Genomic DNA, 27,202 nt, shown 5'->3' with positions numbered 1-27,202 from the left:
TGACAACAGTAATAATAAATTATTATTATTTAAAACTTTGAACATAGCTGCTAAGGTTCAGTGACCGTGGCAGAATTATATTGTAACAAATAAGCCCTCGGTCATAAATATTAAGTCAAAATTGACCTGGTTGCGACTCTACTGTGAGCGTCGTCTTCAGAATTAGACTAACTGTACTAAAACATTAGGTATATAGTACATTAATAAAATTAAAGTTTGTACTGACTCGAAAAGAAGCAGTACTTACAAGTCACATATTAAAAAAGATCTCAGCCGGAAAGGCGACGTCATGAACACTTGGTCAGATGGCGAGCCGCTAAGGCTTGCTCGTGCTGTGGACGGGGGTTGCAACCCCTGTCCACAGTACGAGCAGCAACCCCCGTCCACAGCACGAGCAAGCCTTAGCGGCTCGCCATCTGACCAAGTGTTCATGACGTCGCCTTTCCGGCTGAGATCTTTTTTAATATGTGACTTGTAAGTACTGCTTCTTTTCGAGTCAGTACAAACTTTAATTTTATTAATGTACTATATGCCTAATGTTTTAGTACAGTCAGTCTAATTCTGAAGACGACGCTCATAGTAGCGTCGAAACCAGGTCAATTTTGACTTAATATTTGTGACCGAGGGCTTATTTGTTACAATATAATTCTGCCACGGTCACTGAACCTTAGCAGCTATGTTCAAAGTTTTAAATAATAATAATGAAGAATAGATTTTTGACATTTGGTAGAGACACTACAAAGACCCATATTGTACCCGATTTTCATATTCTTTACATGATGCTTGGAGACAGAGAATTTAAAACGATTTGTTACCGTCGCGGAGAGCTGTGGTTGCTGCCTACAATGTCCCAACTTTGTACCCCGAAAACCAGAAACCAACTAATTCTGAGACTATAGTGTCAATCCCCATTACCATTAACTTCGTGTAGACAAATCGGTGCAGCATTTCGAAATATCATTGTTCTATAGCAACTGTCGACCATTCCGATTTATTCTCCAACGTACAGTTCCACGCGTCGGCATCAAAGAACTCTGATTCAGTTAGTGTGTGTTTTTATAATATAATAACCATATATGCAGTATGAATATTACAACAGATCTTGCACAAAATATTAGCGTATCGTTTCATGTGCTGTGTACCCAGTTCGAGGAGTGTAGTAGAATTGTGTACGACTACGGAACTGAAAGAACGCCTGGCGAAGAAACTAGACTCTAGTATGAAGTCTGCTTCCTAAAATTTAGTTACGGACTTTGGAAGTATAGATGAATAGAAGTGAGGATCTAACTATCGGCTGAGTTTGGGAATGATCACACTTGGTAATGCTACAGGCGAAAATTTATAGGTTAATTGAAGAAAAAAGAAATGTTTCCAACAAAGGAATTAAAAGTCACGCACACGTGTTACACAGTGTTTAAGCGAATATAAGCGTTACACCGCATCCTCTCGAGTAAAAGCGGCATGTAATGACAGTTAAGTGTTTTACCGGATTATTCATTCTCATATTGCTCCTAAGGTAGTTGTACATCTCTGTTTTTGACGTCGTAGAATTGTAACACTGTTTTCCCTTTTGTGTCATTCATAATTCTAAAATACTTCTGACATAGGAGGCCATGATTAGAAACTAACCGGCATGCGTTGACGTTGGCCCCCAGTAATTTTCTGTACTGTGCAAAAAGCGAAATAAAAATAAAAAAGACCTACAAACACTTTTTTTCAGACAATCCGGGAAACCAGGAAGCAACTTGCAACGAAAAAAAGACCTGTCAAGTGTGTTAGTGTCACTAGTGAAATTAATAACAAGCTTTCTTTTTAGTAGTTTGTGTCACCACATTGAATCAAACTGTATCTCTGATGTTGCTACTGGACACAAAGAGGGCTCTCGGACTGAAGATGCTGACTCCAGGGAAAGGAGCTATGCCATAATAACTCATCCAAAATTTTCCCAAAAGCAGACCATGAAGGTCGAGCTAATGAATCTGGAAGAGTTGCCTATTAAGGAAATACAAAAGGTTCCGCCGTGGCAGCAAGTTTCGGAAGCCGAAAAGGGGAACCAAAAACGTGGTACATACTGAGGTAGTCAGTCATGTGCTCGCGTCTGTTCTCAGGATCGCCTTGTGGGAAGTCGCAGAACTTTTCACTCCTTCATTGAAGATGTCACCACAAGTCCTCCATTATAATGTATATTCCAGACATCCTTGCTTCTTAATTCAAATTTTGCCCATACCTTGGAATCTCGGAATTTTGTCGTCTGTATCAGTGACCAACATCATGCAGAAGCAAATTTTCATTACCAGATGGCAGCGCAAATATTGCTATTATTGTAAAACGAAATAATGTTTTACCTGTATCCCCGTATTCTGGTTAGGGTGTTCAATATTGCACGATTGGCTGTCTTGCTTAACAAAATATTTCATCTTGTAGCAGCCAAGAGTAACTACTGGTTGCAAAGATTTTGCCTGCTTAAGTTACCGCATTCTACGGTTTTATACTGTCTATTCCTGTATCCGTTTATTTGTCTTTGTTTCAGTCGACAAAAGTATGGAAACCATTCATTCTTAAGCTCTGCATTAATTTAGTTGATTTAATCCAAATACGATCAGAAAGGATGAAGTGATGTCTTCTCTTTGGGTTAAAATTCTACGTTAGATATCTATAGACGATATAATTCCAATCCCAAAGAAAGCAGGTGTTGACAGGTGTGAAGATTATCTAATTATCAGTTTAATAAATCACGGCTTAAAAATATTAACCCGAATTATTTACAGACGAATGGAAGAACTGGTAGAAGCCTACCTCGGGGATGATCCGTTTGGATTCCGTAGAAATGTTGGAACACGCGAGGCCATACTGAACCTAGCACTTATCTTAGAAGATAGATTAAGGAAAGGCAAACCTACGTTTATAGCACTTGTAGACTTAGAGAAAGCTTTTGACAATGTTGACTGGAATACTCTCTTTCAAATTCCGAAGGTGGCAAGTGTCAAATACATGGCTATTTACAAATTGTACAGGAACCAGATGGCAGATAAAGAGTCGAGGGGCAGGAAGGGAAAGCAGTGGTTGAGAAGGGAGTGAGACAGGGTTTTCTCCAATCTCCGATGTTATTCAATCTGGATATTGATGATATTCAATCTGTATATTGAGCTAGCAGTAAAAGTACCAAAAGCAAAATTTGGACTAGGAATTAAATTCCATGGGGGAGAAATTAAAACTTTGCGGTTTGCCGATGACATTGTAATCTGGCAGAGACGGTAAACGACCTGGAAGAGCAGTTGAACGGAATGGACAGTGTATTGAAAGTAGAATATAAGATGAACATCGACAAAAGCAAAACGAGGATAATGGAATGTAGTCGAATTAAATCTAGTGATGCTGAGGGAATTAGATTAGGAAACGAGACACTTAAAGTGCAAAATAACTGAGGATGGTCGAAGTAGAGAGGATATAAAATGTAGACTGGCAATGGCAAGGAAATCGTTTCTGAAGAAGAGAAATTTGTTGACATCGAGTATAGATTTAAGTGTCAGGAAGTCATTTCTGAAAGTATTTGTATGGAGTGTAGCCATGTATGGAAGTGAAACATGGACGATAACTAGTTTGGACAAGAAGAGAATAGAAGCTTTTGAAATGTGGTGCTACAGAAGAATGCTGAAGATTAGATGGGTAGATCACATAACTAATGAGGAAGTATTGAATAGGATTGGGGAGAAGAGAAGTTTGTGGCACAACTTGACCAGAAGACGGGATCGGTTGGTAGGACATGTTCTGAGGCATCAAGGGATCACCAATTTAGTATTGGAGGGCAGCGTGGAGGGTAAAAATCGTAGAGGGAGACCAAGAGATGAATACACTAAGCAGATTCAGAAGGATGTAGATTGCAGTAGGCACTGGGAGATGAAGAAGCTTGCACAGGATAGGGTAGCATGGAGAGCTGCATCAAACCAGTCTCTGGACTGAAGAACACAACAACAACATATGAAATCAGGAATCATTTAACGAAGTATGCATTCCGTTACCTACCCTAGTTAGAAATGTTGTTTCTAGTGAATCCTGTATTGACCTACGGAAAAAATTACGAATAATCCGTACTCCCCTATTACATTTAATTTTCTTAATTGTTCAGACGCTAATCAGTGAATCTGGTTTCTACCTTGTATGACTGTACAATATTCGGATTTGTGGCGCAGTCGGGTGTGACAGTGGCCCGAAGCTGGACTGTACGAGAACGTGAAGGCAGGCGTACCGAGATTCCCGTCGACCACGTCTGACCACCACAAGGGAGGACCGCCATGCTGTGCAGCAGACACACCGTAGCCGCTTCACTTCTGCAACTGTCATCCGACAACAAGTAGTGGACTCCCTGCAATATTCTGTGTCAACTCGCAACACTGGTCGGAGACTTGCAGTAACCTGTCTAGGCAATTATTGTCCCAGGCGTAGACTGCCGGTAATACCGAAACACAAACCACCGCGACCGACGAGCATGGACTGCTGACGAACGGCGTCGCATTGTGTTCAGGGTATGCCCCGCCACGCACCATACGCTTGTGTAGTATCTATGTAGATGTAGACACAGAACGATGAATCGCAGTTCGGCACTACCGCGGAAGACCATCGCTGCCGAGTACGACGGCGGCCTGAGCAGAGCCACTCTTCTGCCAGTGTGTTGGAGAGGCACCACCTGACTTTCGGAAAAGCATCATCCACACAATTCCGAAGACGGCAAGAGCTGACAAGTGCGAGAATTGTCGCACAATCAGCTTAACAGCTCATGCTTCGAAGCTGCTGACAAGAATAATATACAGAAGAATGGAAAAGAAAATTGAGGATGCGCTAGGTGACGATCAGTTTGGCTTTAGGAAAAGTAAAGGGACGAGAGAGGCAATTCTGACGTTACGGCTAATAATGGAAGCAAGGCTAAAGAAAAAGCAAGACACGTTCATAGGATTTGTCGACCTGGAAAAAGCGTTTGACAATGTAAAATGGTGCAAGATGTTCGAAATTCTGAGAAAAATAGAGGTAAGCTATAGGGAGAGATGGGTCATATACAGCATGTACAACAGCCAAGAGGGAATAATAAGAGTGGATGACCAAGAACGAAGTGCTTGTATTAAAGAGGGTGTAAGACAAGGATGTAGCCTTTCGCTCCTACTGTTCAATCTCTATATCGAGGAAGCAGTAATGGAAATAAAAGAAAGGTTCAGGAGTGGAATTTAAATTCAAGGCGAAAGGATATCAATGATACGATTCGCTGATGACATTGCTATCCTAAGTGAAAGTGAAGAAGAATTAAATGATCTGCTGAACGGAATGAACAGTCTAATGAGTACACAGTATGGTTTGAGAGTAAATCGGAGAAAGACGAAGGTAATGAGAAGTAGTAGAAATGAGAACAGCGAGAAACTTAACATCAGGATTGATGGTCACGAAGTCAATGAAGTTAAGGAATTCAGCTAGCTAGGGATTAAAATAACCAATAACGGACGGAGCAAGGAGCAGACTAGCTATGGCAAAAAAGGCATTCGTGGCTAATTGAAGTCAACTAATATTAAATATCGGCCTTAATTTGAGGAAGAACTTTCTGAGATTGTAAGTCTGGAGTACAGCATTGTATAATAGTGAAACATGGACTGTGGGAAAACCGGAACAGAAGAGAATCGAAGCATTTGAGATGTGGTGCTACAAACGAATGTTGAAAATTAGGTGGACTGGCAAGGTAAGGAATGAGGAGGTTCTACGAAGAATCGCAGAGGAAAGGAATATGTGGAAAACACTGATAAGGAGAAGGGACAGGATGATAGGACATCTGCTAAGACATGAGGCAATGACTTCCAGAGGGAGCTGTAGAGAGTAAAAACTGTAGAGGAAGACAGAAGTTAGCACATGAGAGGAGTTCGTGGCGAGCCGCATCAAACCAGTCAGAAAACTGATGACAAAAAAGGCATATATCACCATTACTGTCGAACCGATGCGCGGTGAGAAAATTTTATTACTAACAGCGATAAAAAAGTGGAAGGTAGTTATAAAATGTTGACTATCCCTGATATAGACCGTATGACAGGTGCAACAATCACTAAAACCATAAATCAATACAAGCCAAGAGTCAAAAGATCTTTAGAAAGACCAACGAAGAGATGACTTAACCAATTTTGAAGGAGATGGATCGGACCCAAGGGCCCAACCCCTCATGTAGATGATGAAAACGTCTAACCTTCCACGTAACACTCTGACAATACAAGTTTTCTTTCTATTTCTGGAAAAGCTTACTACCAAACTTATACAGTTTGTAATACTAGCGCCTTATCCTATTTCTGAACATCTCGCGTGTTAATAGGGGGATGCTGACTCATTTTTCAGCCTAGCAAATGGCAAGTTTAGATGCACAAAACGGTCCTGACATCAGCTGGTAGTGTTTGTAGTGTTATGAAACAATGTGTGCGTAGTGTGTGGCTCTGAGCACTATGGGACTCAACTGCTGAGGTCATTAGTCCCCTAGAACTTAGAACTAGTTAAACCTAACTAACCTAAGGACATCACACACACCCATGCCCGAGGCAGGATTCGAACCTGCGACCGTAGCGGTCTCGCGGTTCCAGACTGCAGCGCCAGAACCGCGCGGCCACTTCGGCCGGCGCGTAGTGTGTGTACTGACTGAGAAGGGAAAAGAAATGAACAGTTTAGCACCAGCCATTTATCATTATTAAATAATATGAAACTTCCTGGCAGATTAAAACTGTATGCCGGAACAAGCGTCGAAATCGGTACGTTTGCCTTTCGCAGTCAAGTGCTATACCGTCTGAGCTACCTATGCACGACCCAGAACCCTTCCTTGCAGCTTTTAATTCCGCCAGTAACTCGTCTCCTATTTATAAAACAGTACAGTACACTAGGAAAAAAGCGAATGAGGTAGCACTTTTAACAGACTGGTCATGTATTCAGGAGGTCATCTTGACTTAGATTTTCCGTGTTTTCCCTAAATTACGCCACGAAAACGCCGGGGCGGTTCCTACTATAAGACCAAGGCAGACTACATATCCCATCTCTGTCATTCTAGACCTGTAAGCCTGTAAATGATTTTGTACGTGAATTTTTTTTTTAAATTGTAATAATAAGACATGTCTAATTACCTTAAAATAAAACTACTATTTCTAATACTATTAACTGACAGAGCACCGGGATCCCTGTATGACGGTTAGCTGAATTTAAATTTAATGATTGCCGTCATCGATTGTTGCCACTATTTATATACTGTACAGTTTACTAAGATAAATATCCTGACGAACCGGGGATCCGGATTAACGGGGCCCGATTACGAGATTCCACTGTAGGGACCTACATACCAAAATAAAGATTATCAGTGTCATTACATTACTCTCTAAAGGTACGAATCTGAACATGGAGTTATTTAAAGGACTTTCGAACGAAGGAAATCGAGTGTCTGTCTGGAGACACTACTGAAAAAGGAAATAGCTTTCATTATTCAACATTACCACTTACATTTTATTTACGGCACCCTTTGCACGCTGCTGCATGCGGCAGATCGACATAGTATTACTAGCTCGTCACTTCATAAGATCATGTTGCATAGCTCCACAAATCAAAGACGAGGCGGCATGCAGTACTCTGATGAGGCGTCGGGCATTCACCCTCGTGAACAGTGGCTTCTGAGCACCAGTTAAAAAACACAAAAACCCAAGTTTATCGCCTCTCGTCACATTGTTACGTCAGTGAACCCCACCCCTGAGCTGCAACGTACGTTTGTAGAGTCCGACAAGTTTTCTCCAAGTACGATTCACCTGCAGTGATTGTTGATTTACGAAAGCTACGCACCAAATAATACCAAGACAGTGTAAAAGGGCTGGTTTCGGAGGAGTCCGCCGAAATATCGATAAGTACAAGGGAAAAATATTTTAGATATTTTTTTTTTTTTACAACCTGAGATCGCAAAAAGCTAAAGGTAAACATGATTTAGTTTTACACTTATAAGAAGTTCTGTAATATGTGCATCATATGTAGGTTTAAGACGTTCTTCTCAGTGCTTTCTACAGATGAAACTAAACAACCGAAGCGTCTGGAGATCGGTGCTAACGAGTTTGTGTTTACTGCTCATTAAGAGAAGTTTAAACAGAATACCAGCTCACTTGGAGGTGGGTTCAGAGTGTTCGACTGCTTGGAAACGTCAACAGCAGTGACGCAAACTTTAAGTGGAGGCGACTAAAGCGAGTCATTAGACACTGTAAATAATGACGCAACTGCGCCTGTTGAATAATGGAGAAGGTTGGCATTTCTTCCTAATCCGCGTTCCCGCGTCGTCCCTTCAGTTCTCCGCGTTCGGTAGTCCTTTGAACACTCCACATTGAAATCTGAATTATGCCTTTTAACAGTACTGGACTGGCGTTTATATTAAGACAGGTCTAAAGGTGATGGAGTGCAGTATGCAACAGGACAAGAAAAACAAACTGCAAAGACAGTTACCATTACATTTAGTACAAAGATATATGCTCACATAGACGTATATATCTCTGGAGGTGAATGATACTTGAAAATATTGCTGTTTTCCTGCAGCCAACTGGAATGATTTAGGACGAAATGTTTGTTTCGTTCTCTCTTAATAGTTTCGCCATGGTGACGTCGGACTAATATATGTAAAGGATGATGGCATACGACAGAGAATCTTTCCACCAGGCACTTTACTGCCGCAGTTCTCCGCTGCAATCGACTCGTTAGAATTCAGATAGCTGTAGATGGGGGAAAAGTGGAGGGAGAGGTGATATGGTAGCTCACTAGCTGGGCTGTCAAAGGATGTCTTTATTCTGAAAGAAAGCCACGCGGAGCAGTGCTAAACAAATACAGCACAAATAGAAAAATAAAACAACGAATAACAATAGAACAGATTTAACGGCAGTTTTCAGTGATCTAGGCGGACAAGGCAAAACTAAATTGGCGAATTAGATAGATATTATCCATTTGTTCGAAAAAATAATATGTGCTAAGGGAGTTTTCGAGGCTTTTACTATTTGTTTATCACTTTTTTTCAGTGTAAAGTCGGCCGACACGTCTAATACAGACGATTCTCGCTAGTTAGTCAGTGCAATAGGAGCATGTTTGGAGAAGAGATGTCTGCTTACGTTGACTAACGGTTACAGCCTCAGTTTAACTGCCAATGTGAGGATATATCCCCACACGATTTTCTGAACAATCTTGTTGAATCGTTGTTACGAATTCTCATTGAAGAAATGGATAATTAAAAGAAACGCAATACCTAGACAAATCAGTTATGGAATACACGGAGAATCCTGAAAGTAATTTCTGCACGTAAATCAGAGTAACGAATTGCGTGTGATGAATTTCAAGTTTGGGTTAGACAGATTCACATATATTGTATAAGCTATTTATATGTGTATTTATCAACCAGAACATTACGGCTACGAAAACAGTAGCGTCAGAACAACTGTCCTGTAAAACATTTTTTGGCTATTAGAGAGGAAATAAGCCACGAACGAACAGAAATGGACGGAAATAACATGAGCGTAATCCCATTAAGATAGTGCTGAATATTTCCAATTTGATGACACTGGCACTATCGGCGCTATACATCCCGAAGAGCATCTGTCAAGGAGGGAAGATTAGGGTTTAATGTCTCGTCGACATCGAGGTCATTAGGGGCGGAGTACAAGGAAGGGGGAGGAAAAGGGCCGTGCACATTAAAAAAAACCATCCGGTCATTTGGCTACAGTGATTTAGGGATATCACGAAAAACCTGAGTCATCCTCCAGGATGCGAGTCCAGTGTGCTTAACCATTGCGCCCTCTCGTTCAGTGCGCATCTGCCAAGCCAGCGTTTTTTTTTTGTTTTTTTTTTTTTAATTTTTTGAAATACCGCAAACTTCGACACCACCATCGAGATGATGTAGCAAGAACATTGAGTCATTTCGGGATGTAGCTTGTTTCCACTGTCTGACAATCGAGTGATGCAGTGCCTCTCTAACCAAAACGGTTCAAACACAGTGTCCTGTTCTGCTTTGTAAGCTCCGAGCTTCAGAATTAAATGATTTTACTAACACCCAACAGCTTTAAGGTACTTTAGGGTCTCGAAGTCATTCGCTAATTTTCAATAGTATGGTTCAACATTTTGTTGTATTTCTTTGGTAAGACGTCTCGTGCTCTCCACATTTGATTAGTTTATGTGTAGAACATGACAGCATATACCTTTTACTGTAATGGGTTACTCAGTCCAAAACCACAAAATGATATCAGACATGATAAACTAAACAGCTATGCATCAGTTACTGTGTTCATCTATGGTCACTTTTCTGAGGACTGAAGACGTCTTTAGTGGGAATGAACACGATTGTGCAACCACTAGTCGCGTGAACTTGCTCCGTTCATACATGAGGTCCAGAAGATTTTAAGTAGATCTCGTAAAAATGCCTTGATTTCTACATTAGCGAAAGCATCCCACGCGTTGAGAAGCAACTGAAAGAGTCGAAAACAAATAAGTCACTAGGTCCGGATGGATTACCAACTCGGTTTTACAGAGTGTGTCCTTCATTGGCCCCCTACATAGTTTGCATTTATTGCGAATCTCTCGCCCAGCGCAAATTCCCAAGCCACTAGGAAAAAAGCGCAGATGACTCATGTTTATAAACACTGTTGTACTTCTTCTTACAGAAATTTATTCGCCCATATCGCACAAAAATACACAGTGATTACTAGTTTTGACGAAATTAAATCGCCATCTTCAGATCATTTGTACAGAAAAAAATTATATAGAGCCACTCCGACGACTGTTCACGTTAACTGGACGCAACTGTAATGTACACAATGGTACAATTATGGCAAATTTTAACGTCAAACTAGCATCAAATGCATACAAATTCAGGGTAAACACATCTTATAGAATGAGATTTTCACTCTGCAGCGGAGTGTGCGCTGATATGAAACTTCCTGGCAGATTGAAACTGTGTGCTGGACCGAGACTCGAACTCGGGACCTTTGCCTTTCGCGGGCAAGTGCTCTACCAACTTAGCTACCCAAGCACGACTCACGACCCGTCCTCACAGCTTTACTTCTGCCAGTACCTCGCCTCCTACCTTCCAAACTTTACAGAAGCTCACCTGCGAACCTTGCAGAACTAGCACTCCTGAAAGATAGGATATTGCGGAGACATGGCTTTGCCACAGCCTGGGGGATGTTTCCAGAATGAGTTTTAATCTGCCAGGAAGTTTCATATCAGCGCACACTCCGCTGCAGAGTGAAAATCTCATTCTGGAAACATCCCCCAGGCTGTGGCAAAGCCATGTCTCCGCAATATCCTTTCTTTCAGGAGTGCTAGTTCTGCAAAGTTCGCAGGAGAGCTTCTGTAAAGTTTGGAAGGTAGGAGGCGAGGTACTGTCAGAAGTAAAGCTGTGAGGACGGGGCGTGAGTCGTGCTTGGGTAGTTCAGTTGGTAGAACACTTGCCCGCGAAAGGCAAAGGTCCCGAGTTCGAGTCTCGGTCCGGCACACAGTTTTAATCTGCCAGGAAGTTTCACATCTTATAGAGACGACATACCAGCGTATCGTCACTGGTAGTACATACAATAAGAGAATAGGGTAAAAGAACGGACTCTCAAAATTACACCAGGAAGCCTTAACATAGGTTTGCTGCAGAAAGCGAATGATTGACAGTGGTACAAGGTTCCCTCCGCCATGCACCGTATGGTGGCCTGAGAAGTATAGACGTAGATATAGACTATACTTTCGCACTACTGGCTGGTTAACACCACAGTCTTCCTATAAAATAGATGTTAGTGCGCCGTTTTTAGTGAGGAGAAGTTGTTAGAAGCGAAAGAACGGGTACCTTCCGACGTGCCTCGCTGGACTATTTTTCAGAACTGTTTGCTTACCGCACAGTCTGTACGGAGCTTAAATGAACAAAAGGAAACCTCGGTACTGTCTGAGCATTCGATCAGCGATCTGCCTTTGGGGTCTCGCCCACCGCATATCTAGGGGTACGTGCTGCGTGGAGCGGTTTCGGGTGGAACGGCAGCGCAAATGTATCCGTATGGAGGCCTCGCAGCTGGGCCGACACGCTGTGGCCTTGTGAGCGAGCTAGCATCCCGACTCAGCTCACAATCCCAGGGACTCTACGTGCTCTAACAGTTCGCCGAAGTAGGCCACGCGGATGTTTTGCAAGCGCTCTGCCGCAGATAAGCCGCAACTTCTCTCAATGAACCGCAGCCTTTCCTGTACTGTTAACGGCAGTTTGGCCGTTAACGCTCTAGGTTAGTCACCAGCCCTTCTGCGTATAGCATCGAAATGTGAAGCACAATCACGTGTTTGTTGTTTACTTTTCTAAAGTATCTTAGTAGCCTCACAGTATAGCGTAAGCCCTCAGTGCAGGAAATCTGGGCTGCTCGGATCCACCGGCGCGCTGAGTTAATGACACGTGGTCTTGCATACAGGTCGATCGAATTACAATTTTTATGCGACGCGTTTTTTTTTAAATATACACATCAAAAAAGTTTTGCATCACCTCGATTCCGATAGTTCCGGAACCTGTACAGAAAATTGAAATATAGGTAAACATAAACCTCATTTCCGCCCTTTTTATTGCTCATGAAAACCACACATTGCATGTTGTACCACCATAAAGCGAGATATCCAGAGGTGGTGGTCCAGATTGCTGTACGCAACAGTACCTCTAAAACCCAGTAACATGTCCTCTTGCAATGATGCATGCCTGTATTCGTCGTGGCACACTATTCACAAGTTCATCGAGGCACTGTTGGTCCAGATTGCTCCTCTCCTCAACGGCGATTCGGCGTAGATCCCTCAGAGTGGTTGATGGGTCACGTCGTCCATAAACAGCTCTTTTCAATCCATCCCAGCCATGTTTGATAGGGTTCATGTCTAGAGAACATGCTGGCCACTCTAGTCGAGCGATGTCGTTATCCTGAAGGAAGTCATTCACAAGATGTGCACGATGGGGGCGTGTTTTGTCGTCCACGAAGACGAATGCCTCGCCAATATGCTACCGATATGATTGCACTATCGGTCGGAGGATGGAATTCACGCATCGTACAGCCGTTACGGCGCCTTCCATGGCCACCAGCGGCGTACGTCGGCTCCACATAATGCCACCCCAAAACAGCAGGGAACTTCCACCGTGTTGCACTGGCTGGACAGTGTGTCTAAGGCGTTCAGCCTGACCGGGTTGCCTCCAAACACGTCTTCGACGATTGTCTGGTTGAAGGCAAATGCGTCACTCATCGGTGAAGGGAACGCGATGCCAATCCTGAGCGGTCTATTTGGCATGTTGTTGGACGCATCTGTATCGCGCTGCATGGTGCCGTGGTTGCAAGCATGGACCTCGCCATGGACGTCGGGAGTGAAGATGTGCATCAAGCAGCCTATTGCGCTCAGTTTGAGTCGTAACACTACGTTCCGTGGCTGCACGAAAAATATTATTCAACATGGTGGCGTTGCTGACAGGGTTCCTCCGACCCATAATCCGTAGCTAGCGGTCTTCTACTGCTGTAGTAGCCCTTGGGCGCCCTGAGCGAGGCATGTCATCGATAGTTTCAGTCTCTCTGTATCTCCTCCATGTTCGAGCAACATCGCTTTGGTTCACTTCGAGACGCCTGGACACTTCCCTTGTTGAGAGCCCTTCCTGGTACAAAGTAACGATGCGGACGCGATCGAACCGCGGTATTGACCAACTAGGCATGGTTGAACTATAAACACGAGCCGTGTACCTCCTTCCGTCTAATAGGCGCTGCTCGATCATGGTTGTTTACATTTTTGGATGGGTTTACTGACATCTCTGAGCAGTCAAAGGGACTGTGTCTGTGATACAACATCCACAGACAACGTGTATCTTCAGGAGTTCTGGGAACGGGGTGATGCAAAACTTTTTTTTGATGTGTGTATTTATCTTGGCTTCGATTGACTGCTGCTGCTAGCATCATAGCGATGGCACCAAATCTGCTTGATATCGCGAAGAAGACAGCGAATAACAATAGGGCTCTCAATCAGCGGGACTAAAAATTCCTTTTTTCTGCCGGGGATACAGCGAGGAAGCAAGTAATTTCTTCTACTTTGCAGCAGAGGTGCCTCCGTTTCAGCGCAAGGTTATCAGAGTTCCAGTCGTTAAAAACCGTGACACCCTGTCACCACCGGCATATCTTCTTTGCTTGTCGTCCACAACGAGCATTACTTTTAAATAATCATCTTTGTGGGGTTGTAAGCTCCTGTTGACGTTTTTCCCCGTGTTTGTGAATTTGGCTTTCTAAACTCCGCCCTCTGCAAAACATAATTTATTTCTTATAACATGTTTTTTGATACCTATGTGTCATCTTCTGTCGGTCTCGGTTCATTTCTGAAACTACATTAATTGTGAAAAGTGATTTGTGCTGGTTGGCTTGTTTTTATACTTTTTAATGGTTTGACAGCCTGTCACGATTTTCGTTCTGTTGTGAATCACTGTTGTATTTTTCTTTTTTGGTTGTCATTACACACTCTGTATTCAGACATTTCACTCTCTCGTGCAATCATAAGATTTTTTGCGTAAAATCGAGACTTGGAGAACACTTATTCGCCGTACGCACGAGAGATGAGTCGAGACCTACAGAAGATGTCACATAGTTGTCGAAACATATTTGGGCGAATAGAAAAGGAAATTCACTGTCTTTTGCAGTTGGCGGAGTTTAAAAAATAAAATTACTTCGACAAAATCATAGTATTCTCGGAGGCAGGGCACAAACGTAATTGATTTCATATTTTTGGATAAGTTGCGATCGACCAGAAATGTCCCTGTTACTTGCCAACAAAACCTGTTATCACCCTAAGACACTCTTAAGGCATATGCTGTACGTCCATTTTTTTCCAGTCACATTTCCATTTTGACCAGCAGAGTAATGTGATACGACGAGATCCTTTCCATCTTCAGATGCACAGCTTGAAAGCAAAAGACTACACCTCACGTAACTAGTCGACAATCTCCGTTGCAGCTTTCGTCTTTTACATTGTGTTAACTGTACAGCTGCAGCAGATGACACGAGACAAAAACTCAAAACAAGTCTAATTGGATATGCACGGTAAATGTGGAACAGATGTTTCTCTGATAGTTCGCGCGCGTCGAAACTGGTGGTCAAGGCACGATCGTCCCTCACGAACCTGCTCATAAATATTCATAATCGCTGGTCCGGCGTCTGTGGTGGTGGTGGTGGGTCATGCGGTCGTCGCCGCTCCCCCGGATTGTGCACGAGACGAGACGAGACGAGACGGACTCGACAAACAAATCGGCCGTAATTGGGGCCAGGGGAAGCGGGTGTATCATCACGCGGGCCATTAGGCCCTCGCGGGACAGCGCCGCCCGCCACGCACTGCGCCATCAGGATTCCTGCCGCGACTTCCTCCGCGTGGCGCCAGCACGGCTCACCCCCACCACATCTGCCACTGAGGCCGATTTCGCAAACTCCTTGCGTCGAGCGCGCGCCCAGAATCGCCAATTTCGCCTTTCCGGTCGTGCGCAATCGCGGGAGTCTACATTTGAATCGTGACACAGACAATATAGGACAAATACATAGTGGCAATTCTAATTGACACAGCTGGTGCTTTCGACAACCTTTAGTAGGTGGCGCTCTTTGCAAGATTTAGAGATGAATGGTCCAAAGGCTCTATAAAACAGCCTCAGAGAGGATGTGGAATGGAAGACTGGCCGCCAAAAGGTTATAAAGAGGGTAACAAAAGGGTTGTCCGCAAGGATCAATATGCGGACCGATTTTGTGGGACATAGCCACAGAACTGGAAGACAATGGCCTGGCTAACGGGGTGATTGCGTCCGCTGATGACCTTATGGTCACGGTATCTGCAAACTCCAGGTCCCAATTAGAGAATAAAGTCACACGGCTCCACGAGTTCGTCGCAGAATTGTGCACGTACAACAAACTCAGAATAGCAACAAACAAAACTGTTTACTTACTTCTAAGAAGCTCGCTGAAAAGAAATCCAATTATGAAGTTAAACAACACATCTGTAAAAAGGAAAGCTGTTGATACGATACCTTGGCATTTATAATGACGAACATTTACACTTTAACGAACATGCCCGACTGACAATTAACAAAGCAACGAAACTGATGCACACACGATGAGGATGTATCACACAGCACTCTTTGAGTCAATAGCTTGTTTCGCTGCTAGTGCTGGGGCACATCGACTATGCTGATGTACGCATAACACCATTGTGAGGCGCGGCCACGGGAGCGCTTTACTCAGAATCCCCGGGGGCCTTTGCCACTACCTCGATTGAGGCCTGTGCGTGGTACCAAATTTTTTTAAGCCGTCTCAAGTGGCAAGTATGGTTGAATGTGGACATTTTAATTGAGAAGGAGCATCATACAGATCAAAACTAGCCAGTATCTATAGCACTGGTGTGATACGCTCATAAAAATGGTGGGGGGGGGGGGGGGGGGGGTCTGCTCCGCTTACATACTTTCGTTACTTCGTCACTTGCCCGCAATGCCACCAGGCGGCGTCCATCGTCGCGGTGGGCAGTGGTCAAGTGTTTTGGCCTGTCAGTGTATAATATCAGTCAGAAGTCCGCCTGCTTAGCTGGGTGGTAACGTGCTCGCGTCTCATACAAATGGGCCCGGGTTCGATTCTCGGCCTGGTTGGAGATTTTCTGGCTGGACTGGGTGTTGTCTTGTCCTCATCACCTGCGCGCACTTGGCGGTCAAACTTGCCCGGATGGGGCCTCCCGGGCAACGATGCCATACGCTCGTTTCATTTTTATCAATCAGAAGACTGGTGAGTCAGAAAAACAAAAATTCGTAAGAGTCTATCCATCTTTCACGAAATTATGTCAGTATAAGGCAGATAAGCGTCTCTTGCCTTCTCTTTCTCTGTCTCAGTCTCAACCCGTTTCTCAGGAGTTCTTGATTGTGACTACGACGTCGCTCAAATTGACGATATGAGTACCTGCTAATTCGGAACACTATTGGTAGGTCATAAAATTCTTCATCGAGGCTCTCCTTGTCTGAAGACGTTTGAGCTCTGTGGAATAGAGTCCTTAACACATCAAGGTCTTCGTGACGAATGGTGATGGCTCAATGCGTGGAAATAGAGGTCAATGTGTATTTAGTTTCCTATACACACCGTAACCTAGGGATCCGTTCATTTTCTCTTAACTAACACGACGAGGAAATGCAGGTTGTCCTCTTTTCAAAACTGACAGCATGATCGGTATGAATTTTCTTCGAGTATACATTTGTTTACTGTCAACTTGAGCATGTTGACGAGTTACGTTACCCCGGTTGCTTCAACTGTGAACCATTGCACGACAGTCAAACTCAGTTTCGTGTCACGTTTTTAATATCGCCAAGTTTACGTGAATGATACACTCTGATATATATGTTTGAATGTTTCTTGAGAAGAGGAAATAGATTACCGAATAAAAAATATAGCGCGCTATTTAAAAGTTTGTATCTTCCTGACGAACAAAGTCACAAGGAAGGCAGTCATGCTGATTAGTGTCCACCTGCTTGCTAAACAATACGTAATTGATAAATGTTCAAATGTGTGTGAAATCTTATGGGTCTTAACTGCTAAGGTCATCAGTCCCTAAGCTTACACACTGCTTAGCCTAAATTATCCTAAGGACAAACACACACACCCATGCCCGAGGGAGGACTCGAACCTCCACCGGGACCACTTAATTGATACATTTTCTATTTTGTCTCTGGACAGAAAGTGACTTAGGGTGGTCAAGACAAGTGGGACATCTTGCAGAGAAAACCTCAAAAGTAACGGCAAAGCCAGTTTTAATATTTTCTGAGCAGCTCTGCCGAATCAATGATAACGAGCTAAATAAACAAATATTCTTGTATTCCTGGAAAAGGAAGGCAATAAAAGATCATAGAATCAAGAAAATTATTAGAAGGAAACGACATCTAAAATTCGGAAATAACAGCAACAAATTTTTTATGTCTAAAATACTAAATTTAGGATGCTTTCACGTAAAAGAAAATAAAAAATCAGGAACAAGGTAAGATGAGGAGAAGCTGAAGGTGTGCCGGAAAAATAGGATCAACAAATAAAAAAGAGAGAGTTGTTACATGCCCGGAATTGGTCACTACGAAGATTAAAAAGAAAAACTTAATTTCGGGACGAACTCCAAATGTATTGTCAACGACGATGCGCCTTTTGAGTTACGGGAGTTGAGGAAAGGGGCCACCTGCAATAGGCAAACAATTTCACTGTATGATTTAAAAAAACTGATAGAGAACCTAGCCAGGATGTCCGTTCTTGTACGCTAAGATATTCTCTTGTGGGTGATCCAAGATCAGACCTTTGTGCGGACACTGTTTGTGAAAGTCCACTGACAAAGTTATTCAGTGCCCAAAAAGCAATGATGGATGTCTGTGTGGTCGTCTGAGCAAAGTGTGAGAAAGCACATCGCCACGAGACACGGAAATGAACGGGCGACACTCAGCCGTATTGTCAGAAATAACTAATGCCGCACGGTAGGCTAGATTTATTATCACGGCATACTGTCGGATATTTGTCGTAGAACGGACGTAGATAAACCTCACGAAAAGCAAATGCGTCCTGGCAGCGCAGAGAGATCCTAGAAAGCGACGACAGCGGGTGAGCATTATTCTGTCACGTCGGCGCCGTGTCGTATCGGCCGGACTGAGGAAGGACAGCGACAATCGATATTCCGCGCGGCTGCGGCTGCGGCTCTCTGCCTTGAAAGGCGCGCTACTGCCTCGCCAGATCGCATATCGGCGCTTCATTTGCGTGCCGCCAGGCAGCAAGCGGTCCCAGGGCGCCCTGTGTCAGGCAGTGCGACTGAGTGACGTGTGTCAGCCAACTGCAGCCGTCTCGTCTGTATGCCAGCATGCAAATTGTCTGCTGTTACGTTTCGCTTGCAATACCTGTAATGTCAGGCGGTTCACAGCCTGATGGAAGCCTTTCGTTGTAGTAACATTTCACCGGCATGCGAGTCACCGTGATAAATATGTCTTACACAACACCATCCACCGATAAATTTTCTCTCTACAATAGCAGCATAAAAGTGTCGCTCAAGGTTCCGAGTGTCATTACCATTGTACCGCTTGATAGAAGATAAAATTGAACTGCCGGATTACAAATCGTCTACCGCATCCGCTGCGCTAACGCAGGATCTTGCTGCAATAGCCGATTGCAGGACCTAGATTCAGAGGGACACTGCTGACTACACTGTCTCTCTTCAGTAAGTCTACAGTACTTCACCTACCGCCGCCAACGAAGGACCTAGTAGGTCCCAAATTCTCAACTTACATATTCTTTCGTATATCTGATTTTACTTTCAGCGATGATGTTCGTTCTGGGACTTTTCTTCTCAATTATTCCTAGAGATGGTCACCAAAGTAGACAACCTAAGGTCGCACCCACTAAGTGACATCTACAGACGTGAAGCGCTGTGATTTTTCTCGCTTGATAGTTTTGTTGCCATATACACACTGTGGCCGTGAAGGGTAACCGTCAGCGCTGCCGCGCGGTCTCGTGTGTTTACGTGTAGTTTTAGTCTTCCGTGGAAGAGGTGCTATGAATTGTATTTTGTAGTGAGCGTAACGCAGGAGCAAGGGCCAACGTATAGTGCTACACCGGTCGGTGTGGGCAAAGGGCGACAAGACATTCGAAACTTACTTTACTGATGTCGCCAACCAGTAAAGAAACCAGCAATAACATAAATACTGCGCTAATTCAAAAATTGACAGCAAAAATTTGTGGTATTTCGGAATCGACTTATGCAGCAATAACAGTATTCTGACATAGGCAGCATCTCCAGATTTTGTATTTATTTATTTATACGTGTCCAGAACATAACATATTAAATATGATTTATCATACATAGCATATCATACACATATATTACAATTATTACATAGAATATGTGCATATTTATATTCCATGTGCTGCCCAGAATTCCGCTGCACGGACTGCCTTATCATTGGCGATAATCAGATCGTCCATGGACACAGGTTCCGACAGTTTCCTGCAGTTGAGTAGGTGCTGATGGTCTTGAGGTTCACCACACTCACATAGTTCGTCCCCTGAGGTGTATCCCCATTTCTTCAAGTTCTCCTTACACCGAGATACTCCAGTCCTCAGTCTATTGAGTACCTTCCAAGTCGTGCATGGGAGATGATGACCTGTAGCAAGTTCTTCCTTGGGGTTGTCCCAATATTTCTCTGATGATGAGCTACGCCAGAGTTGTATCCAAAGGTCTTCTGGTGATGTCTAGATTGGTGGCGTTGTTCGGAGGCAACTTTTTCTCGATTTGAGTCTTGGTGTTTGATGTTCGCATCCACACAGGGGGTGTCTCTGATCCATTTCCTGCTTCTTTCTTTCCACTTCAGCTACTGTTCTTCTTCGAATGTATGGAGGTGCCACGCCCATGAGGTGGTAGATTTTGTCAACAGGAGTTGCCCGCAACCAGCCGGTTACAATTCGTCCTGTTTCCTTTAGGGCAATGTTTACCTGTTTGGCATGGCTGGAGTTCTGCTATACAGGTGCTGCATATTCAGCAGCGGAGAAGCACAAAGCGAGGGCAGAGGTGCGGAGGACCTGTGGGTGTGCTCCCCAGTTGTTGCCGGTCAGTTTCCTAATAACGTTGTTCCTCGCACTGACTTTCATGTTCGTATGTGTACAGTGGTCCTTTAAGGTAAGGAACCGGTCCAACTTCACTCCGAGGTACTTGGGGGTGTCACAGTGGGTCAGTTGTTGACCTCTCGAGGTTATTCTCAGTTTCCTCCGTGCCTCATAACATTACACCAGATTATAAATCTCCAGTGGTCCTTTAAGGTGAGGAACCGGTCCAACTTCACTCCGAGGTACTTGGGGGTGTCACAGTGGGTCAGTTGTTGACCTCTCGAGGTTATTCTGAGTTTCCTCCGTGCCTCATAACATTACACCAGATTATAAATCTCCAGTGGTCCTTTAAGGTGAGGAACCGGTCCAACTTCACTCCGAGGTACTTGGGGGTGTCACAGTGGGTCAGTTGTTGACCTCTCGTGGTTATTCTGAGTTTCCTCCGTGCCTCATAACATTACACCAGATTATAAATCTCCAGTGGTCCTTTAAGGTGAGGAACCGGTCCAACTTCACTCCGAGGTACTTGGGGGTGTCACAGTGGGTCAGCTGTTGACCTCTCGAGGTTATTCTGAGTTTCCTCCGTGCCTCATAACATTACACCAGATTATAAATCTCCAGTGGTCCTTTAAGGTGAGGAACCGGTCCAACTTCACTCCGAGGTACTTGGGGGTGTCACAGTGGGTCAGTTGTTGACCTCTCGAGGTTATTCTGAGTTTCCTCTGTGCCTCATAACATTACACCAGATTATAAATCTCCAGATGTAACCATGTGTGTGATTCTCCAAGAATGGGATATAAAAGTGAACAGAGATTTACGGAATCTGACAATTTTAACAAGAAGTTAGTGCTCAGAACTGTAATTCGTTATAAGAGCAGAGTAAAGCACGAGACAGCCAGAAAAATACAGAGTGATCTCTGGGAAAAGTTATTGTGGCACAGAGACCTCCATTCTTGGTCTTCTTTGCTCATGTGGTTGTCAAAAAATGGTTCAAATGGCTATGAGCACTATGGGACTTAACATCTGTGGTCATCTGTCCCCTAGAACTTAGAACTACTTAAACCCAACTAACCTAAGGACATCATACACATCCACGCCCGAGGCAGGATTCTAACCTGCGACTGTAGCGGTTCCGCGGTTCCAAACTGTAGCGCCTAGAACCGCTCGGCCACCCCGGCCGCCATTTGATTTTCAATTCGGAAAGTCTAACCATGGACAAAAACTTCTTATGTAGAGGCATTGCAGCAGCAAGAGTGAAGTATTTGCGTACGGTGCACTTATTGGGTGCTGAGGAGAACAGGTCTGCAGTGCACTTAGATGAAACTTGCGTTTTACAAAACCATACGAACAAAATAATATATTTTATTCGGCTTCAATTGAATGTCTTTCCAAAACCTATGGTTACTTTTGTACAGCTTATAGCGGCATTTTGGCTGATGGGTATAGTGATGGACGGTCTGTAACAGTTGCAAACTTTGGGAGTTAGGGATATTCTCTGTCCTAATAAGTCAAGCCGCCGAATCAAAAACCCTGGTGCGGCATGGAAGTGCTGCCGCGCGCGGAGCCTGTCGCAAATCCAATGATCAGCCAGAACAGTATGACCACCTCCGAAACAGCCGATGTGTCCACTTTTGTCACGGATAACAGAGGCGACGAGTCGTGGCATGGAAACAATGAGGCCTTGGTATGTCACTGCAGGAAGTTGGCACCACTTCTGCACACTCAAGTCACATAATGCTCTTAAATTACGGGGAGATGGGCGGTGAGCTCTGATGCCACGTTCAAATCCCATCCAAAACGTATTCTGTCGGGTTCAGACCTGGCAATACACTCCTGGTCTGTGAAATGGCGCATTATCTTGCTGAAAAGTGCCACTGCTGTCGAGAAACATGGCCGTCGTGAAGGGGCGTACGCGGTGTGCAACCGGCGTATGATACGTCTTGGCTGTCATGGTGCATACACGTGCTTCCGCTGGACGCATGGATGCCGTCGTGAGTATCCCCGGACATAATGGTGCCGCCGCCAGCTCGTCTCCGTCCCCTAGCAAAGGTGTCAAGGAGCTGTTCCCCTGGAAGACGAAGGATTCGCGCCCTCCCATACGCACGATGAAGAAGGTATCGGGATTCATCAGACCGTGCAACGCTCTGCCACTGCGCCTACGTCCAGGGTCAATGGTCACTGCCCATTTCAGTCGTGGTGTTAACATCGGCACATGCAAGGGTCGTCGGCTGCGGAGGCCCGTCGTTAGAAGTGTTTGGTGCACTGTGTGTTCCATGTTAGTTCCGTGACAGTTTGCTACCTGTCCCGTTTTACCAGTCTGCCCAGCCAAGGACGTCCAACATCTTTAATGAGCGGTGGCTGCCCAACCGAAGGCGTCTGAACGTGGTTTCACCTTTGTTGCACCACGTGTTGAAGACACTCAACACAGCACTCCTCGAACAGCCGACAACTCATGCAGTTTCCGAAATGCCCGTGTCGAGCCTCCTGGCCATCACAATCTGCCTTCGGTCAAACTCAGACAGATGGCGCGCCGTCCCCCTCCCACACAAGAACAGCGCACTCACTGGTACTACGTGCACCGCACGTGTGTCTGACTGGCAGCCATTCCTCCCCACGTGACGCTGCTATCGCGTGGACGGGTTTATGTCGATAGTAGGCCGGCGGTCATAGTGTTCTGGCTGATCAGTGTAAATCTGTGTTCACAGGTGAAACAGCACAGTAACAATGTCCCAGACGTTACCAAAATTAATTTTACGGTTTTCTCTTTGGACGTTTCTAAGAGGTCCGACAGAACGCAAATTCACCAGTGACGATATTTTTCGTTACACAGACGAAATGGTTTCACACCTCTTACGGCATTTTATTTTTTATCTCGGAATATTTTCATGTTTTCACGATAAAATGCGTATGACATGCGTCTATAAATTTTGAGAATGTTCAAATATATATATATTTTTAATACACTTATGTTAGAGCTTCTGTTCCTTTCCACAGGGTCCCGTAAAAAAATATTTTTCTTGAAAATTTATTGCAACCAGTATTTTTTTATCGTTACAACTGACGAGAATTTTGTTTTGGAAAGTGCTGCATCATATTCTAGACTAAAGATAGAGGTGTCTAATATTCTTTTCTTGGAATTTTTACTAACATTTGAAATGATCAATAACTGGCAATGATGTAAGATGGTGGATGACCTTGATTTACCTTTTTTGTGGCGCCTTCTTTGTACTGCCTTATACTCAGAGAAAATACAGCGGGAGTACCGTCGGTTGGAGAGAAGTGAGTTTTTCTGACATGGGGAGGGTCGGGGGTCTTGTGATGCGAAAAGAAAGAACGTCTCGTCAACAATGAGAGAGGCGATAAAACAGCTCAGTTGGTCAAGGACTGCAAGGATTTTGGTCCTAGCATTGTCGAAATAAATCACCCACCATTGGTCTGAAATAAACTAGGTGGTTCTGTTAGAGTGTCTTTGCCACTATTCTACATCGCTCGGTCTGTGTGTCTGTAAATGTAGCGGTATGGTGGAGTCCTGCCGATCTGGTATACTGGCTAAGCAGAAATGTGTGTGTGTGTGTGTGAATTCCTACGGGACCAAACTGCTGAGGTCATCGGTCCCTAGATTTACGCACTACTTAAACTAACCTATGCTAAGATCAGCACACACACACACACACACACACCGATGCTCGACGGAGGACTCGAACCTCCGGCGGGAGGGGCCGCGCAATCCGTGACATGGCGCCTCAAACCTCGCGCCGGCTAAGCAGAGCGTCGCCTTCTAACAATCAGTAAACTCCTCCCTTCCTTTCCTCTCGCTGGATAAGATTCTGGTCCTGCTTCTAACGGGTGGGCTCCATACGGCTAGAGAACCAAACTTTAACCGATAGTGTGATTCTGTTCTACCGGGTTCAGGAGAGGCTTGTGACGGTAACAAAGCAATCGTCAAATATGTAACAAACCATATGTTTATTTTGACGGTTCCGTCTCATTAGCACAAAACATCGAGGCAGACATTAGGACACGTGCCCTACACATAATACAAATCATACTAGGCAACGAAGATGTCAGACAAGTGCAGCCTGTTACCAAACACAAATTAACTCTCAGCTGCGCGTGCGAATAGCGACTACTCGAACATCTTTAGCATACGCCAGCATCAACACTCTCTGCGCGTTGGTGAACGCCAGACCAAGAAGCCAAGAACAAACAGTAATGTTCTTCTAAAGTTACACATAATACGTGATGCAAAAAGCTGATCAAAATATTAGATACATAAGTACATTATGCAATAAACTGATATAAAAGCGAGACAGCACACAAGTCTCAACAGGCTACGCTAATTCCGGGGTGGTTCTCTACCTCCGCCTCAGAAGACACAACATATAATCGGCTGAATGTGGGAGAAAGGTGTACACGTGCCACATATGGATGATGCAGCCGGCTGCTGTGGCCGAAAGCTTCTAGGCGCTTCAGTCTGGAACCGCGCGACCGCTACGGTCGCAGGTTCGAATCCTGCCTCGGACATGGATGTGTGTGATGTCCTTAGGTTAGTTAGGTTTAAGTAGTTCTAAGTTCTAGGGGACTGATGACCTCAGATGTGTTAAGTCTCACAGTGCTCAGAGCCATTTGAACATTTTTTTGATGATGCACACGACATTCCTTCAGTGGGATTAACGTGTGGTGACATTAATGGTGGCTCATAACATATTTCAAGATCCAGGATAATAGAAATAAGTCCAGCACATGTACATCCCCGTTTAGCTGTATTTTGAGAGAAAAATAAATCTTCGATACTACTTAACCCATAAGGGCTTCAATAAATGGCAATCTGCAACAGAGTAATGCTAGAGCACAAAATATTTTAATCACGAAAGATATATTTCAAAGAATAAATCAAGTAGAGAGTGCAGGAAATGCAGAAATAACGAAGTACATCAGACCACGTAACGAATGGTATTCCTTACGCGTAAGATTTCTTGTTTCTATACGAATAATGTAACATTGTTTCTTTTGTTCAGTTTTACTGGCACTTGGAAATAGTTCGGCTACTGATCCTCAAAGAAGTGTTAACATCTACATCTACACTCCGCAGGACACCTTGTGGTGTGGAGGTCAGTCTAAGGTACGAAATGGTCTAAGGCATATTTTAACCATTTGAAAAAAATCTTGCTTTTCTGCAAGGCTTTCGATGCGCGCCACTTCTACTTTAAACTTGTATTAACCGGTCCAAAATTTGCAGGAAGGTAGATAAATGGTTAAAGTCAAAACAATTTTTTCTATACAGTAATCGTTATCCGTTGTTGAGATACAATTGCTTTAAGTCGAGCTACGCGTAGCACGTAAAATTCGTTATTACGTGAATTGAATGCGCGGGAATGGTTTAATGTGAATGAAACGAAGAAAAACATTTCTTTCAAAAATCTAACTTCATTCGTATTTTACGTGCAGAAGCATATTTTCAGTCAGTTTTCGTTTTTTTGCGCGCCAATTTTGTAAGAAAGCAGACAAATACATGTAATTAGTGGTCATCCTGTTGTTTTGTGAAATCTTTATCATACAAGCGACATGGATCGAAAGCCAGTAGTACCGGATCAGTCGTCGCCCTAGTCAATAAAAATCTGCATCGGTTACCGAGCTATGGCGATCTGATGACAAAGTTATGTTAGAATGGAAGTTGTGAATCAGTATGAAAAACGCTCCTGTCATAGCCCAAAAGAAGGCGAGTATGTTCCGGGCAGAGTTACGATGTAAAAGAAAGGAACCAGCTCTTCGACTTATCCGTCAGCTTCAAGAACATTTAAATCAAAACGTCTCCCAATATTCGCGCTTTTTTACGAGTTAACCCTACGTCCCCAGCAAAGTGAGCTCTCTTAGATCCACACACTGCTGTAAGTATGGTTAGAGGTGTGAACTAATACACACAAACTTAAGTTTTTCAAGAGAGTGGGATGCGTCTTCAAAAGGAGGTATCTGAAAGTGTGGGAGCATCTATAACAGGAAGTACTCCAAAGTGGAAATGCCTACATCCAGAACTTCAATTACATGTGTGTTGTATTGCTCGAAATGATAAATAGCATGCTGGACGACACGATGACATGTGTCATGTTACACGACATGACATGTATTATGTTACTTTACTTGACACGATACGTTATATTGCATAAAATGGGCACTAATACCAACAAGTAAAATGCGCGAATAGGTAAAGCGTTTTATTTAAATGTCTTTGAAGCTTCCAGGTAAATCGAAAATCTAGTTCCCTTCTTTTACATCCCTAACTCTGCCCAAGACATATTCGCTTTTTTTGTGCTACGATAGGGGCATTTTTTTATTCTGTTGTAACAATATGTGATACAGTTCCTAGGAAAAATTTCATATTTCATATGCCAAAAATGTAAACACTTTCTTAAGACTCAAAAAATCGCAAGTTATGTTTCACAAACCTAGAATTAACTTTCAGCGGTGTAAGAATGCAAACGTTTTTAAATTGTTATCGAACGGGACTAAGTCAGCAGCAAGTACACAGACACAAGCTCAGTGCGTTCAGCAAAAACATAATTAATGAAGAGGGAATGGTTACA

General features: G+C 43.8%; 1 protein-coding gene across 1 annotated transcript in view; it reads right to left on the bottom strand.

Moving 5' to 3' along the window:
• The window catches only part of LOC124615580 (laminin subunit alpha-1-like), a 1,154,169-nt gene that overhangs the window by 419,950 nt on the left and 707,017 nt on the right, over positions 1–27,202 (bottom strand). The gene's annotated exons all lie outside the window — the stretch shown is intronic.

Source organism: Schistocerca americana, chromosome 5 (assembly GCF_021461395.2).
Source record: "Schistocerca americana isolate TAMUIC-IGC-003095 chromosome 5, iqSchAmer2.1, whole genome shotgun sequence".
NCBI classification, from domain to species: Eukaryota; Metazoa; Arthropoda; class Insecta; order Orthoptera; family Acrididae; genus Schistocerca; species Schistocerca americana.
Note: the sequence above shows the minus strand (reverse complement) of the source record. Positions and strands in the feature narration are given on the sequence as shown.